General features: G+C 34.2%; 1 pseudogene; it reads left to right on the top strand.

Moving 5' to 3' along the window:
* Positions 1-1,997: 1,997 nt before the first annotated feature.
* On the top strand, positions 1,998-16,581 carry LOC141714773 (CENP-B homolog protein 2-like; annotated as a pseudogene).
* The last annotated feature ends 472 nt before the right edge of the window (positions 16,582-17,053 follow it).

Below are 17,053 nucleotides of genomic sequence, written 5' to 3'. Positions count from 1 at the left end.
TCACCGAAAGTTCTACTGGAAGGAGAATTGTCTTGCCAGTTCATTTTGATAGTCTTGCTAGTTCATTCAATTATCTCACCGAAAGTCATGGTGGTTCAACAGAATGTCTTGCTATCTCAACGGATTGTCTCACCGATTGTCTCGCCAGTTGAGTTGATTTATGGTGATTGAATATAAAGACAACTAATTCAGACAATTATAACAGACTACAACATTACAACAGAAGTCAACATTTTTCAAGAACAAAAGAAAAGCAGAGCTGCGAATATTTCATCTTTCATCTGCTGAATTCAGATCATCAATTTGTAGTTATTTAAGTTAAATCCAAACCACTAGAAATCATTCTCTTGTTCTTGTGTAACTATCTAGCGGATCAAAATCCCTAGAACTTAATCTCAAATTTCTTTTAGCATTTGATCTTTTTATTGCAAAAATAGAAAAAGTTCATGTCGAATTTATTCTAGATTTGTGATAATTAATTTGAGATTAATCCCTTGTAATCGATACCGTTGTTGTATCACCTTTCAAGTTTAATAATATTTTTATTTAACTTGAATTTTGTTTCAATTTTTTATTCCGCACTAAATTTGACTTAACGGTATAGTTTGTATTCAACCCCCCCTTCTACAAACATATTGGGACCTAACAATTGGTATCAGAGCCTTCTGATTAACGAACAAATCAAGATCCTAGACTTTTGTGATTCTTCCACTCCTTGATTTTTTATTTATTCAAAAATTCATAATGACTTCACAAAAAGTTGGAACCGTTAAAATTCCACTGTTTGATAAAGAAAATTATATTATGTGGAAGAAGAAGATGCTCTTCTTTTTACAAGTTACAAATCCCAAATATCTGAACTTGTTAAAGAAGGGTCCAAAAATTCCAATGGTTATTGAACCAAAGGTGATAGAAGATGATGTTGTAATTACCAAAGCTAGAACCTATGCAAAAGAGCCTGAGGATTTTATTCCTGCTGAAAAGGAAGAAGCCTCCTTGGATGCCAGCCTTCAATTAATTTTAGTTGATTCCCTTGATCCCTTGATGAACAGACATGTGATAAACTGTAAAAATTCCAAACACATGTGGGAAACTATTGAGGTGATTAATGAAGGCACAGAGGAAGTTAGGAAGAACAAGTTAGAAATCCTAACCTCTGAGTATGAACATTTTAAATCCAATCCAGGAGAAGGAATTACTGAAGTGTTTGAGAGGTACAATGCATTGATCAACAACCTGAACATAAATGGAAAATATTATTCAATCAAGGAGGTCAACAAAAAGTTCCTTTTAACACTGCCAACTCATCTTGAACATAGAATCACTGCCATAAGAGAAGCTAGAGATCTGAGTGAGATTTCTTTGGATAGACTCTATGGTGTGTTAAAAACCTATGAGTTGGAGCAGATTCAGCAGAAGGAAGTCTACGGGAAAGATAGAGTGGTCAGCACATCTACTGCTCTAGTAGCTCAAGGTCAAAAACAACAACAACAATCTCAACAGTCAGAGAAAATGGTACAGTATTCCAAGGCTGAGGAAAATGTATTAGTAGCAGAATATGATCCTCCTACTACAAATTAATCCAGTGATGATTTTTACTCCTTGGAAGAGCTGGAGCAATTGGAAGATGAGTCAATGGCCCAGATTGTCAAGAGATTCTCCAATGTCAGATTCAAGAGAAATCCCAAGTTCAAGTACAAGTCCAACTACAACAGATTCCAGACAGGTGGATCTTCATCCTCTAACACCAGTAGTGGTGGATACAAAACAGGGATGGTTGATCGGAGCACCATTAGATGCTATAACTGCAATGAGTTGGGACACTTTGCCACAGAATGCAGGAAGCCAAAGCAAGTAAGGAAGAACGTTTATGATTCAAATCAGAAGAGTAACTCTGAAAGAACTTATCTGGCAAAGGGAAGAAGCTGGGATGATACTGATAGTGAAGATGAAGAATAAGGGAATCTTGTTCTTATGGCTATTGATGGAAATACTTCATGGTCAAGAAAATAGGTAAAATTTACTGATGCTGAATTAGTTTATCATTTAGGAGGTTCCTTAGATTGTGCTCATCGTGATAATGAACTGTTAAGTCAGCTGATCAAAGACCTTGAGAAAGAGGTCAATGAATTAAGACTTGTGCACATTAATCAAGACAAATTAAAAGAACAAGTACCTTTTCTAGAGAATAGAGTTAACTGTTATAGACAACTTGAAACTATTCTCAAAGACAAGATCATCGGTCTTGAGACTAAGGTTAAAGCTTACTTTAATTATTGTTCGAAGGCTAAAGAGTTCTATAGTAAGCAAGCTGTTAATCAAACATCTGGAATAGGTTTTGATTACAATGCTGCTATTGAAGAATTATGCATAAACTCCCCTCCTCATATCTGTGCTAAAGGTAGGGAAGTGCCACATGTGCTTAAGGGTGTTGATAAACCCCTCTATAAAGGATCAATTGTTGAACCATTTGATGAGACCTCCTTTATTATTCAAGAAAAAATACGTGCTGAAGATCTTGCTAATGAGAAGGTTGTTTCCAAGCCAAATGTATTGAAATTTCCAGTCAAAGTTGTGAAAGCAACCGAGACTAACTCAGACACACATGAGTTGGATAATAAAAATGCCATGTCTACCATGCATAATTTGCCTGTTGTTAATCCCTCTCATAAAGTATGTGGTGTTTCTAATTATATGTCTTGTGCTTTTAATTTGATGTATGCTTATTTTAATGGTTAGCATGTTTCTAGTGATAAGACTACTCCTCGTCAGCATGTGAATAATAGGAAGCATGATAGGTCTAAGACTGCTAGTCCTTCTAAGGCTAGATTGGAGACATTTATGCCTAAGCCTAAACAGAAATTTGTTAAGGCTGTTTACAAGGTCAAATGTCCAGTCATTGAGAAAGTTGAGAACATTAAATTTAAGAATGTTGTTTTTTCTAACAAAGGTCAATTCTACAAGTATGCCGGACCCAACCAAGTTTGGGTTCCGAAGAAGGTTTAATCCATTTGTGTTACAAAACATTAAACAGGTGAACCGGTAGTGTGGATTCTTAACAGTGGATCGTCAAGACATATGACCGGAGATAGAGCCCTGCTATCAAATGTGGTTGAGAAAGCTGGCCCAGAGGTTACCTTTGGAAATAACATCAAAAATTTAACTGAGGGATATGGCTGTTTGCAAGCTGGTAATGTTATCATTGAACTCAAACTTCTTTCAACATTAGTGATTTCTTATTTCATTTAAAATCTTTTGAAACCACTATTGTACATCATTTCTCTCAAAAGATTAAATGTATGATTTTCATTCATTATAGATCTTAAGTACATTTTATCTCTATATTGCCATATGTTCTGTGATACAGGTTCAGTCTCCAATTGGTTTCGTTCATTGACAGTCATAAGGTTGAAAACCCACAACATCTATCTCAGACTATAAAGACAAACATAGAAACAGAACCAACCAACACTATCTTACCACTAAAATGTAGTATGAATGAGCATGAGGGAGATAGTGCCTTAGTGCACCACATAAGGAAGGTTCTGAAGTCAACCCAGCAGCTCTGTCTCCTACAAAGATGAGTAGTATTTAAACCGAGACAACTGCTAGCCCCCATATATCTTCTCAAAAAGATGTAATGGCTGAAAGGCACAAAAATAGTTACTAGATTCATCCTCTCAATAGGGTGCATCTATTGAAATTTGCATGTCGGCCAGGGTATCCAATATAGTGTCACCACCTCAAATATAAACAATTCTTGATGCACAAGGAAAGGTTACACACACAAAGGAGGAGTTGACGGAAACAAGAGTTTCGACCATTTTAAGGTCAGATTCGATTGTTCAAGGTTCTTTAATGGACCAATTGCCTTTACAGGTGTTAGGAGAAGATACTGATCCAAAAGCCATATGTCAGTGGTCAGTGTCTACCTCCCCAGGCTCAAATCCCCTGGATGCATTTGCGGATAGTGGATCTAACATAGGCGCAGATCGGCAACTTGTTGACAATGATTCAGATATTACCTGATGAGTCACAAAGAAATATCTTCACAGACATTAGAAGGGAACCTTGATCTTTATGCTAAATTCTTTGGATCATTGTTTACCTTCCCAGAATTCAAATCTGGAACCCTAAAAGGGAAACTAGCAACTTGTAGATTATGACTCAGATTCATCTGACGAGTTTAACGAGGATGGGGATTTACGAACTCCCATTGCACCACTTGTGACCTCCTTAAGGATGGCTAAGTTGTTTTTCCTTGCAGGTACAACTGAATTTTAGAGCTATGAGAGGAGTGATACACTTGTGAGAATGAGTGTAAACACGAGTGGAGAGAAGAGTGAAACACATGTGAGGTACACTAAACAGAATCACACACTCACAGTGAGGAAGAAAGGGAAACTACTTGTTATTTCTTTTCCAACCAAGTGGAATATGAGAACTCCTTCAGACAACGGCATACATTCCTTCTCTAAGGGGGAGATAAAAGCTTAAGTAATAGTTTGGAGGATTCCTCAACTAAGGGGGAGAAATAGCAGGGAGGAGGAAAAAGATAAAGCTCATGTACACTACACTACACCATTGTTGTTTGTAACTACGGATCCTATTGTACGGGAGAGGTGGTTAACACAAGGTGATTTTCTAGTAAGGGAAGAAGCTGTTTTCCAAAAGGGGAGTACCATTAGTTTTTATCTGCGGATCCTATTGTATGGGAGATATGGTAAACAAAGGTGATCTCCTTTAAGCAGTTGATTCTCAAGGTTGGCTTGAGAAATTCAAGTTAAGACATGGTATTAAGTCATTTCTTCGCTTTGGAGAAAGTGGTTCTGTTGATGTACAGGACATGGAGAAGAAACTGGAGTCCATAAGGGAAAAAATAAACCAGTTCCCTATGAAAGATGTTTTTAACATGGACAAAACTGGTTTGTTTTACAGGTTACAAGCTGATCACTCTCTTGCTACGAAACAACTTGAAGGAAGAAAACAAGACAAAGAAAGGCTCACGGTTGTTATATGTTGCAATGAAGATGGCTCTGAAAAAATTCCTTTATGGATTATTGGAAAGTATGCAAAGCCACGGTGCTTCAAGAATGTTAACATGGGCAGCTTGAATTGTCATTATCGTGCAAACAAAAGAGCTTGGATGACTAGTGTACTTTTTGATGAATACATTCATTGGTTTGATAGCCAAATGCAAGGCAGAAGAATTTTGTTTGTGGTAGATAACTGTCCAGCACATCCAAAAAATATTGAAGGACTACAAAATGTTGAGTTGTACTTCTTGCCACCTAACATGACATCAAAAATCCAACCTTGTGATGCAGGAATTATAAGAGCTTTCAAGATGCACTATCGCAGGAGATTTTATCGTGGGTTATTAGAAGGTTATGAGTTGGGACAATCTGATCCAGGAAAGATTAATGTTTTGGATGCTATCAATTATGCAGTCGCGACGTGGACGACAAATGTAAAACAAGAGTCAATAGCAAGGTGCTTTTAACATTGCAAAATTCGTTCCATAGATGAAGTTTCGAGCAATTTAAATGAACATACAACTCCGGAAGAATACATTCATGAACTTGAGGTGATGATTAAGGATCTAGGTTATCGTAATAAAATGGATGTTAATAACTTCTTAGATTATCCGGGTGAAAATGAATCATGTTCCGAGGTCCAGAGTATAGAAGAGATTGCAAACACCATCCTTGAAAATAGTGTTGAAGATGATCTTGAAGACGATACAACACCGTTGGAGCCGGTTACACGTAAAGAAGCACTCAAGGCATCAAAAATGCTTAATAACTTTTTGATGCAACATGAAAGCACCACACCCGAGCTTTTGGATGCAATAAGGAAGATTAGGGATGAGCTTCATGTTGATTTAAATTATATGAAAAAGCAAACTACAATTGAATCATATTTTACAAAGATGTAATAGCTATATTTTTATGAATATAAGGGAATTATTAATTTATAGTTTTATTGGGACCATATTTTTATACAGGGTTTTCAAAAAAATTATTATCTTATTATCTTATCGAAATTGATCATTTTTTGAACTGGCCCAAGTCGGGACCGGACAAAATTATTAATTTAGAGAGATTATTAATTAATCGAGTATTAATTTACAGAGGTTTTACTGTAGGTATTTGTTGTTATTTTCTAACAAACAAATAGGGGGAGATTGAAAGGCATATGTCATAGCCTATTTGTCTATTCGAGGATTTAACTCAACTCAAATAAGAATGTAATAAGTAAATAGTAGATCCACTGTCAAAGAGATCTCTCAAAGTAACATCTGTCAAAGGATTCAGAAACAATGTTCATCTACAGACTTGAGGAATTACTTTACTGGAAGAAGTTCAAGAAATTGATCAAGCCTCAGTGATATAAATCAAGATTATGAATTTAATCAAGTGACAGAGATCTTGTCAGGGTATCAATTAATTACAGAGATTTAATCTGAAGAAAATCAAGTTATTAAAGTCAAGACATGAAGAAACGTCACAGAAGTTAGTCACTCATGAACCAGACAGTACATCGAGTGTCAACATTGAAGTGGTGGAATTGATTCATAATTTTCAGAAGATTTTCAGAAGAATGGTTGATGTTGAAGAGTAGTATTAATCCTCTATTAATTAATTAAGTCATATAATTTGATTAAGAAAATAAATTAAATCTGCAAAGATTAATTTATTGATTAATTGAATTAATTGATTAATTAATTCTGAATTAATATTAAGAATTTTCTGAATTATAATTGAATTAAAATCAGTTTTAATTCAGTAAGACAATTGAGATTGAACTGGCATGATAATCTGGATTGTCATACCGATTGTCATGCCAGGCCATTCCTGATTGTCTCACCGAAAGTTTTATTGGAAGGAAAATTGTCTTGCCAGTTCATTTTGATAGTCTTGCTAGTTCATTCAATTGTTTCACCGAAAGTCATGGTGGTTCAACAGATTGTCTTGCTAGCTCAACGGATTGTCTCACCGATTATCTCGCCAGTTCAGTTGATTTATGGTGATTGAATATAAATACAACCAATTCAGACAATTACAACAGATTACAACAATACAACAGATGTCAACCATTTTTCTAGAACAAAAGAAAAGCAGAGCTGCAAATATTTCATCTTTCATCTGCTGAATTCAGATCATCAATTTCTAGTTATTTAAGTTAAATCCAAACTACTAGAAATCATTCTCTTGTTCTTGTGTAACTATCTAGCGGATCAAAATCCCTAGAACTTAATCTCAAATTGCTTTTAGCATTTGATCTTTTTATTGAAAAAATAGAAAAAGTTCATGTCGAATTTATTCTAGATTTGTGATAATTAAATTGAGATTAATCTCTTGTAATCGATACCGTTGTTGTAACAACTTTCAAGTTTAATAAAAATTTTATTTAACTTGAATTTTGTTTCAATTTTTTATTCCGCACTAAATTCAACTTAACAGTATAGTTTGTATTCAACCCCCCTTCTACAAACATATTGGGACCTAACAGGGCGTCAGAGGTTGGTATCACAGCTACAAGTTATAAGTCACTAAAACAAGCCTAGATTGTTGGGAATGGATTAGAGGGTTAGGATTAGGATTAAGAAATAGAAAAATAGGTTTTGGTATGTTTCGTGATGATATTCGAGATTCTTATCTGGCGACGCGATTTTCAGATATCAGTGATGGTAGATTATTTTATTCCGGTATCATCTGATCATTCAGAGCCTTCAGTCGGAGGACCATCATTTGATTCACGCCCTTCTTTTCCACCGGCGTTAGCCATGCCACATTATATTACGGGGGTTGCACCTTTTCACGTTATTATCTCATCCCCTGATGCGAGACTACCTATTCGAGAATCCCCCACATGCTGATTCTGGTTCTGCCGGATGTTCAGCTGTGAGTGCATCTTTTCTGTCTACCCTACACCTTGTTCTATAACATCAGTCTAAAACTCATCTTATGAAGTAACAACACCTATGAAGATGGATTTAGAGCTACAACATATGGTGAGTACACGAGGTATTAAGAAATGTGAGAAGAAACCTAGAGTGAGAATACGGGTGTTCCGAAAGATAGCCGCTACCAGGTTATATGAAACTACTAGTAAGTATGCCATCCATGATTATCTTGTGGAGTGAGCTAGATCGATTTTAAAGGAGTTTGAGAAGATTGGATATCGAGAGCTTTTTTGGAATTGGTAATGATGTTATGATAAATCATGATACATATTGTAGTAATGTGATGTGATATTAGTCGACCATATTATATAAAATGGATTTTAATGATTACTGGATAGACCTGTTATATTTAGTAATCGTAAGAGGTGATGATGTGAATGCTACTAATATGGAAGATTTGAAGAGAAGCATTGAATAAGATAATATGCAACGGTAACTGGAATTTTTGTCGACCAATGAAGGCAAAATGGACCCAATACGAGATATAAGATATATGAAAATAAATGGGCTTTTATCTAATTATTTTCCTAATTGAATTCCTTGTGATAGTTGAGAATAACGACAACTAACTCATATAGTAATGACGACCAGGTGTATGATTTTCAAAATTTTAAACCAGTTTTCGAAAGAGATTTTCTTAACAATTTTTTTTTCTAAAAGTCCTTTAAACAAAAGAAGTTTTAAAACTTGGTTGTCCAATTACTCCTTGAGTTTCTCGATTGTTATAAGATTTGGATTATCTAGAAGAATACTTGTTCTAGAACTTAGTATAGTTAATTTAGAAGGCCAAATGGACCCGCTATTATAGAAAAGGTTTGTTTGTTCCTAACAGAAGAGTGTAAATCTTGTTTGATAAGTTTAACGACATAACCAATGAACGAAAAAACTTTTCATCCAATTTTTGAGATGATTAGAGTTCGAAGTATACGTCGATTTACGAGAAGCCGGGTATGATCAAAGAATATTGAGAAATTTCCAGACTTTTCTAAAGGAAGAATATTTATTCTAATGATCGATTCAGAAGGCATGTCAGAGAACTTTTTATGGTTAATATATGACTCAGATTGGAATATATTTATCGAATCAGCGTTGAAGCTGTAAACGGATGAAATATGGATGGCGATCAATGGTATCATTCTTTCCTATAATCCTACATATTCTTATGAATCTCGAGTAAAGTATGAACTTCTTTTATGATTAGCTCTATAAGGTGACATGAAAATTGTTGATTTTTTTTAAATCATTCCTCCTTCAAAATATTGCTGTTTGATTGAGACAAGCAGTGTTATGGTGTGACGCTTTGTCGAAATGATAAAGAGTCTGGTGGGACGCCACCTAATCATGTGTTTTATGCCATATAGTATGAAAGACTGGTCATCTTGAATACAAATATGGTTGTCTCACTCATATCCAAATCATCATTCATTCTTTCCTCTTCAATTATGATTTTTTTTATTCATGGATCTTTCCGATTGTATCCTTGTACTCTTATTCCTTATAAAAGGTTTCCAATCAGAATCATATACACAAATTCCCTTCTTGTGTAAGGTCTATTCTCTGAATATTTTAAAAGGAAGTGAAATGAACCCGTGTAGCGGATGGAGTTATGTGATGAGTGTGGATAATTGCAAGCCAATAAATGGTAGACATTTACGTACGGGAAGAACCATTAAGCCGATAACGCGGTTTTTGTGAGGACATCAAATCAGAAGCGGAAATCTGTATACATGATACGTTGTGAGTATAAGATTTTAGCGTGAATTGGAGTAATTAGAAAACCGTATGAGATAAATTAACTAGAGAAATAAGAAAGTAAAGTTGTGTATGTCAGATAAGGCAAATGATTGATTAGACAACGAAAGCGAATGAAGAAATTCTTAATAATAACCAGATAATCGAATAATACGTTGTGAAGATGAAGCATACCTCAATCATATGAGAGATATTTGTCATGAAGATTCAAGATCGAAGAAATTCTAGGTACGAATAAACTTTGAGTGCGTTCATCAAGGAATGGTTAGGCTTTCCCACTCGAGTAAGTAAGTTGCGGCAAATTTGATGCTTATAACTAGGCCAGCAAAGAAGGCTTAGTATGAAAAGACATAAAGGAAAATGAAGGTATGGTGGTTTGATTTTTACGAAATGATGCTTTACAACGAAAGGAATTCTTTCACAAGATTATAAGAGTGACGACTGAGACCAGGTGTTGGTTATCAGAAGTTGAACAAGTTAATTAATAAGAACAAGTGTATATTGTCAAGGATAGTCGAATTGTTAATGAGAGAGCTTGAATTGAAACATGAACTGGAAGAATTTTAGAATAATTTGTAATTGTACTCAGCAGTGATATTCTGTTATAATCAGAAAATATAAGAAAAAGGTATGGTACAATAAGAATTGTTCGCTATAATCTTAAGTTGAACTAGAGACATAGGTTGTACTGATTAATACAACATGAGGTGGTGAAATGGTGAGTTTAAAAAGTGGCAGTGGGTTGGTATATTTGAGGGTTGATTGTTGGTTGTTTTATTGATTTTTCGGTTTTGTTATTGGTTGTTGGTGTCATCTTGAGTCCGACTGGTAGTCAATAATATAAAGGAGACGCTGCCCAAATTTTCAAAAAATAACCTACTCCTAAAAATATAAAGTATAATTCCATTTGTTATTGATATTCATGTTGATACTCCAAATAATTGTGATCTCAGTTCTTGAAAGAGATTGTTACAGCCAATCCGACTATATATAATTGGTCTTTGATTTCGTTTAGCTAGTCATCACTTGGTGCAATTGATCAATTAAGTGAGTTAATTGGTTAATTTTACCAATTAATGGTCAGTTAGATGGAAATCGATTCCAATTAGATTAAGTCAAATTTTGATGTGACTTTCAAATCCGAAATTAAAGCAATGAGGAATTTGGAGAAGGTATGGACCCCAGTAGAATCCAGAAGTTGCTGCAAGTGCATGTGGATTTACTTGGATGAATATGCCTTTGTAATAGGCAAAAGAAATAAAAAAAGGTTATTTGTATGGACAAGTGAGAAAAATGTTTTCAAGAACTAAAGATTGAAGATAGAGCAAAGAGAAGGAAGGAAGGAAAGGAAGAAGGGAGGTGGAATAAAGATGAGATTAATAATCACACCAATATGGGTTTTATTAGACAATCAAAGAGATTTTATCATCTGTAATAAAGTTTTACTAAAGGATGTCTTGTTTCTAAATTGTTTTGATAATCATACAATAAATGATTTATCAAGTATTTCTGTTTTGGATAAAATGTGAGATACAGTTTTAATTCAAATTCTGATGGATGTTGATACTTAAGTTATTGTTAAATATCGAAAGTGGTATTAATATAGATGACTGATGTTTACATCAGAATGAGATATTGTGAGCATCAAACTTCGTATTGATATCTAATTGATATGACATCAAAATGAGTGTTAATGTCAAGAGTTCGGTTTTGAACGAGCTATGAGAATGAAGAACGGAAATAGGAAAGGAAGTGGAATCAAAAGGGTAATAAAGAAACTTTATAAGATTCCAGGATATAGGTAAGATATGGGTAATATGAAAGACAGAAGTAAGGTGAAAATTTAGGAAACATTTGCAAATTGAGATAGGGAATGCATCTCAGAAGTACGATCAAGTACCGAGGGCTAAGGGAAAATATCTAGTGACCATACGTGAAAAAAAATGGGGGAAAACGTAAATAAGTGTTATACCTACCCAAGAATTAAGGCGGGACATCAAAGGCTAGATAGATACATTCCGCCAGGAAACGTCGTAGTGAAATCACCTGAGAACTAAAGGTGAGGAAAGCGTTAATTGCATCATTATTGATAGGTTATCCAAACCCAGTCTTGCAATTTTATTTGCAAGCAGTTCGTCCAATAAGTGGGTTAGTTGCTGCTTGAAGAAGTGGTGGTACGTCATCAGATCCTGAAATTGATTGTAAATCATCAATATTGTTTAATTTGAGATTTGACAGGAGTATTCAGAATACGATGAATTATGTCAAACCAGAATAATATATACCACTCCTAGATGATCGGGCCTTGAGTAAGGAAAAATTAAAAGATAGGAATTTGGTTACGATAACTCAAGGGATTCAAGCAACTCTGAGAATATTATACGAGACATAAATGTCAAAGAAGACTTTCTGATAGTATGGCATAAAGAAATAATAAATGTTAAATGTGACTAGACGTCAAGAAAAGCATTGCAGTCAATTTTATAGGAGAACTTCTTAAAACCAGAATAAAGGATGATATGGGTTAGAATATGTTGGTGATACCTCCAGGTTAGTGTATGTTCTTCTAGATCATAAGAGCTTTTCGCTCGATAAATATACTCGATCGTGATTTAAGGAAAATAAGATATGATGGCAAGTTGGTTCGTCAACCATATCCGGTCAAGATTTCCTCATTAATTCTTAATTCTGGAGTAATTTCGAGAACGTTAGAAATTGAATACGCCATGGTTGCAGTATATCATTCCCAAATGGACGAGAAGATTAAGGGAACGATTAAAGAGCCGTGAATGCGATTGGAAGCGAGTACAAACTAGGTGAATTGAATAGAGAAACAGGTGGGAATGAAGTTCAACAACCAGTAACTATTGCAAACGTTCATGAGCACGAATTATTAGAGTTAGAAAGAAAAGAGAATTAATAGGCATTGTGCTGGTCCTTTTTGGAAACAGTAAAATAGGCAAGATAAAATAGCAGGTTCATAGGGTGTTTATACGGGTATACTCAGGAAGAATAATTAATCTCTGGTATATATAAAATGGAGACTTGAGTTGAGTTATATGAGCAACTAATATAATTTGATGTCAGCAAAAAAATGTTAAGTATTGATTGATGTTGCGAGTAAAAGTTTATGAAAAGTGGTAAGGTTGAGGGATCAACCTGAGAAAATGGATGAGAAATACTTGGATGTAACATTATCTGATCCTTAGTATGATTCTGAGGACATAATCCTTTTAAAGGGGGGAAGGATGTAATATCCGGGATATCGCGTATAATTATTTTTATCAATAAATAATTTTTATGTGATTATTATATGATTTTTGGTGAATTACCTGATTATTGGTGTGGATATGTGGATGCTTATATGTGGTAAAGTATAAGTATGTTAATTTTATTATGACCAGAATAAAATATAGATAATTACGGTATTTTTCTGGTAATTTTTGGGCTGTTATATGATTTTATATTAATTTATGAATTTATGAATTATTTTCTGAATAATTAAAAAATTATTTATGAAGGTGGGAATCGTCCAACTTCAACCATTTTTGCATTTTTATAACCCGAAACTCTCCTAAAAAACTCCTTCCTAACCTAATCTAGTAATTCCGGACATTTTCCGTGTTTTGACTTTTTCAATCCGGATTACGGTTTGACCCGTGCGCGGCCCGGCGCAAGATTTTCGATACGATAATCATTTCGATAAAGCATAAAAACCCGTATTCTCGAAAGACAGGATATTATTACATTATTTTCGTATGAAGTGTTTTATTAAAAGCCCGGTTTGGATAATTATCCAATACGGGTCTTAAATCGAATCGTTTTCGCAGTTACTTAGTGGATAAGCAACTAATTTATCGATCCAAAACGAACCAATATTCCATAAATATATATAGCCCTTTTATCATTTCATTTTATTCGTAAAATCATAATCGATCAGTAAACATATAAGAAATACAGAGAAAAACCCTAAAAATGTTACGTTCTTGGGAATCAATCGTACAAACGAAGGCGTTATCGAACTCCGATTCGGGCGTGCAATATATCAAATCGAAGCTCTCAGAAAACTTTTTCTGAATCCACCATCTATTCAAGTGCAGAAATCAAGGTTTTCTTCTTATTTTTTTTAATTCGAATAAATTAAGAATTAAAATAAGAATTTTTGTTCTTGATGTTGTTGATATTATTTGTTGATTCCACCGTGTAGATAATCTTTTTCTGGTCATTTTGGTATATTATATGTCAAAATCCGAGTTCAATAATATATAGAAAATGATGTTTTATTCTGTAAAAATGAAATTAGGGTTTATGTTCATGAACAATTTCAATTAAAATTTAGAATTTTCAGTTTAGCTGATTCTAGGTATGTTTGAGGTACGTGAATCGATTGATCGTTTTAAAATAAGATCATTCATGTGCTTGGTTGTTGTGTTAGCTTCCCCGTTCAAGTTCGCCGGAAAAATGCTCGTGGCGGCGTCGAAAACTTCGGCGAAGTTTTCCGGCCAAACCACGAGTTGTTTATACATTTTGTTCGCATAATCGGACTCCTGGCAAGAAACCCATCTGATCTGCACTTTTGTAGCGTTTTCTGGTAAGGGGGACGGCGACCGGCGGTGTCGCCGCCACCGGCGCCGCCAGGTCGTCGGAGAATACGTCGTCGAATTAATTACGAATTGGCCCCAGAAGTTTTGCTTAACTTGCGTTTTTAGTATTTTTAGTTATAAAAACTTTCAAAAATCAGATTGTTGTTTTAATTATTTTCAAAAACAAAATTATATAATTTTAAAATTCAGAAAATGTATATTTATTTATTTTAAATTCAGAAAATATTTATTTAATTATATTTAAAATCAAAAAAACTATTATTTTTAATTATTTATTTACTTAAAAATAAATCTGATTTATTTTATTAATTAATTTTAATTAGTTTTTAATTATTTTAATTAATCGATTTATTGAATATTAATTGATTAATTAATTTAATTAACTATTAATTAATTTTAATTGATTTAATAATTAGATTTAATTATTTAAAATTGATTTAAAAATCCTCAAAAATAGTTTCGAGTTTTAAAATATTATTTAAAATTATTTCAAGGCTCGATAATTAGTATTAAATCATTTTAAAGTTCGATTCGGGTATTCGAATCCTGTTATTTAATTATAAAATGATTCGGAGTCCCGTTGTAATTCCGAAAAATATTTAAAGATTCGTATTACAAACCTGGAAAACCATTTTGACCCCCAATCTTCTTTGAAAAATTATTTTGATCAAATATCTTGTGTGCTATGTGCTACGTGCTATCTGATTTATGTGTTATATGCTTATGTGGTTATTGTTTGACGATTTTTGCTGTAACTTTCAATCCGTAACTTGGATTCGGGAAAAAAGAAGGGTAGATAAAAGTTTATAACGTCTATGTGATGATTAAAATGATATGAGATTGAGTATTAATAGACACTTATGATGCCTAGCAGAGTAAGTGAGGCATAAAAAAAATCCGGTGATCAGTAAATATAACTGAAGCGTAAAAAGAGAAGGTAAGTGATTGATGAATAGAAGCAAGGCATAGAAAAAGAAGGAAAATGATGGATGAGTAGAACTGTTAGATGAGTACAAGTAAGGTTCGAAATCATCTGTGATAAGGCAAGTACTTCTAAACCTTTCTTCAAAATATATTGCAAATATTTTCGAACTTTCTCATAACACATTGCTATTATTCAAAATAACTCTTGTTTTATATTACAAGTGCTTTAAACTATTCAACCTTGAACCCTGATTCTTATTGATCTTGAGCCATAAGCCTTATTCTTCATAAACCATTGATTGTTGAATTCTCATATACGAGCCAAACACATACAATACTAATCCACAAATACATATCTACCACATACTGACTTCTGATATTGAATTGCTTAACATACCAACCCTTATTCCTTGTTTAACAAAAGACCAATCCTTGTAACCCTTGAACCCTTGGTCTTCTACTTTCTGATTCTTTCCTTAATTGAAAGCCAATCTTTTTAAATTCCTTGTTATACCCTCATGGTATTGTGAATCACCCTATGCTTCAAGATAAATGTTATTTATGATTCAGCTTATTGAATTACATTGGTTATCATATTGAATTGTTTTAGAATTAGATGGTTTTATAAATGTGGACCAGATTCGTGGTCGGACCAGATTCGTGGTCGGACCAGATTCGTGGTCGGACCAGATTCGTGGTCATAATAGGCCAATGCGTGCCTTGGATCCAGTATATAAAGCAAAGCTGGGAGCCTTGCTCGGGGTTAGTGTGTGACTGATTAGCAGCCTAACCTTGGTTTTTAAAATGAAAAGTGAATATCCAATTATAATTATTGCTTATTCAGAAACTTGATTCTTCTAAATCATTTCAGTTGATTATTGGTTAACCTTGGTTATTGCTATTCTAACTTGCTGAGCTAGTTAGCTCACTCTTGCAAACCTTTTTATGTTTTCAACGGTTGAAAATGTATTATTGGTAACGAGGATTCCCAGTCCAGTGTGCGAGCTAGGATTCCAGGTTAAACAGGATCGAGCTACCAGGAGCTTTATATTGTAGATGAATTATGCAAGATTGTAAGTACGATATCATTAACAATTGTAAGTTGAATTAGTTGGGATTTTGTACGATGTAATAAAAGTTAAGGTTGTGGCTTATTTTTATACTTTAACTTGTTGCGATCCGTGGTTGTGTAAAGAAGGGTCAATGCATATAATATTTTATATACAGGTTTATATACTATGGTGTGGGTGTTGTGAGCCCCAAATTTCTGATCCGGGTTTGGATGGCGTCACACCAGTTCCTTGTAAGAGGAACAAGGGTTTGAGGCCATGATACAATAGAGTAACCTAGTCAAATCCCCTCCAATTTAAATGGAGGTTCACTCTACTAGTGAATAACACAATATCATAACCACAGTTCCTACTATGACTTCAACTGTGACTCCTGTCACAGGTACAGTTTCCTCTTCCCTACCACAAACCTCACTCAACACTAACCAACCCTCAACCTCTACATAATCACCACACCTTTTATCACAATGGCTGCAAGACACTCAAACACCAAACCAAATAGTAGATGAGATGCTAGTAGATCAAATTGAAGATTTTGTAAATATTTTTCGGCAACTGCTTACCTCAAACATGTCAAATCAAGATTATCAATATATCCTTCTTACCTATAGAGAGGAAGTGAAGAAACAACATGACAAAATTTTGGATGAGGCAGAAAGGGATGGTAATTTGGATCTCTGGCTCTCTAAAAGCTTTTCTGTAGACATTGAGGAGGCTCTAACCAGATTTTGGGA

The sequence above is a fragment of the Apium graveolens genome, chromosome 3 (genome assembly GCF_009905375.1).
Source record: "Apium graveolens cultivar Ventura chromosome 3, ASM990537v1, whole genome shotgun sequence".
Classification (NCBI taxonomy): Eukaryota; Viridiplantae; Streptophyta; class Magnoliopsida; order Apiales; family Apiaceae; genus Apium; species Apium graveolens.
Note: the sequence above shows the minus strand (reverse complement) of the source record. Positions and strands in the feature narration are given on the sequence as shown.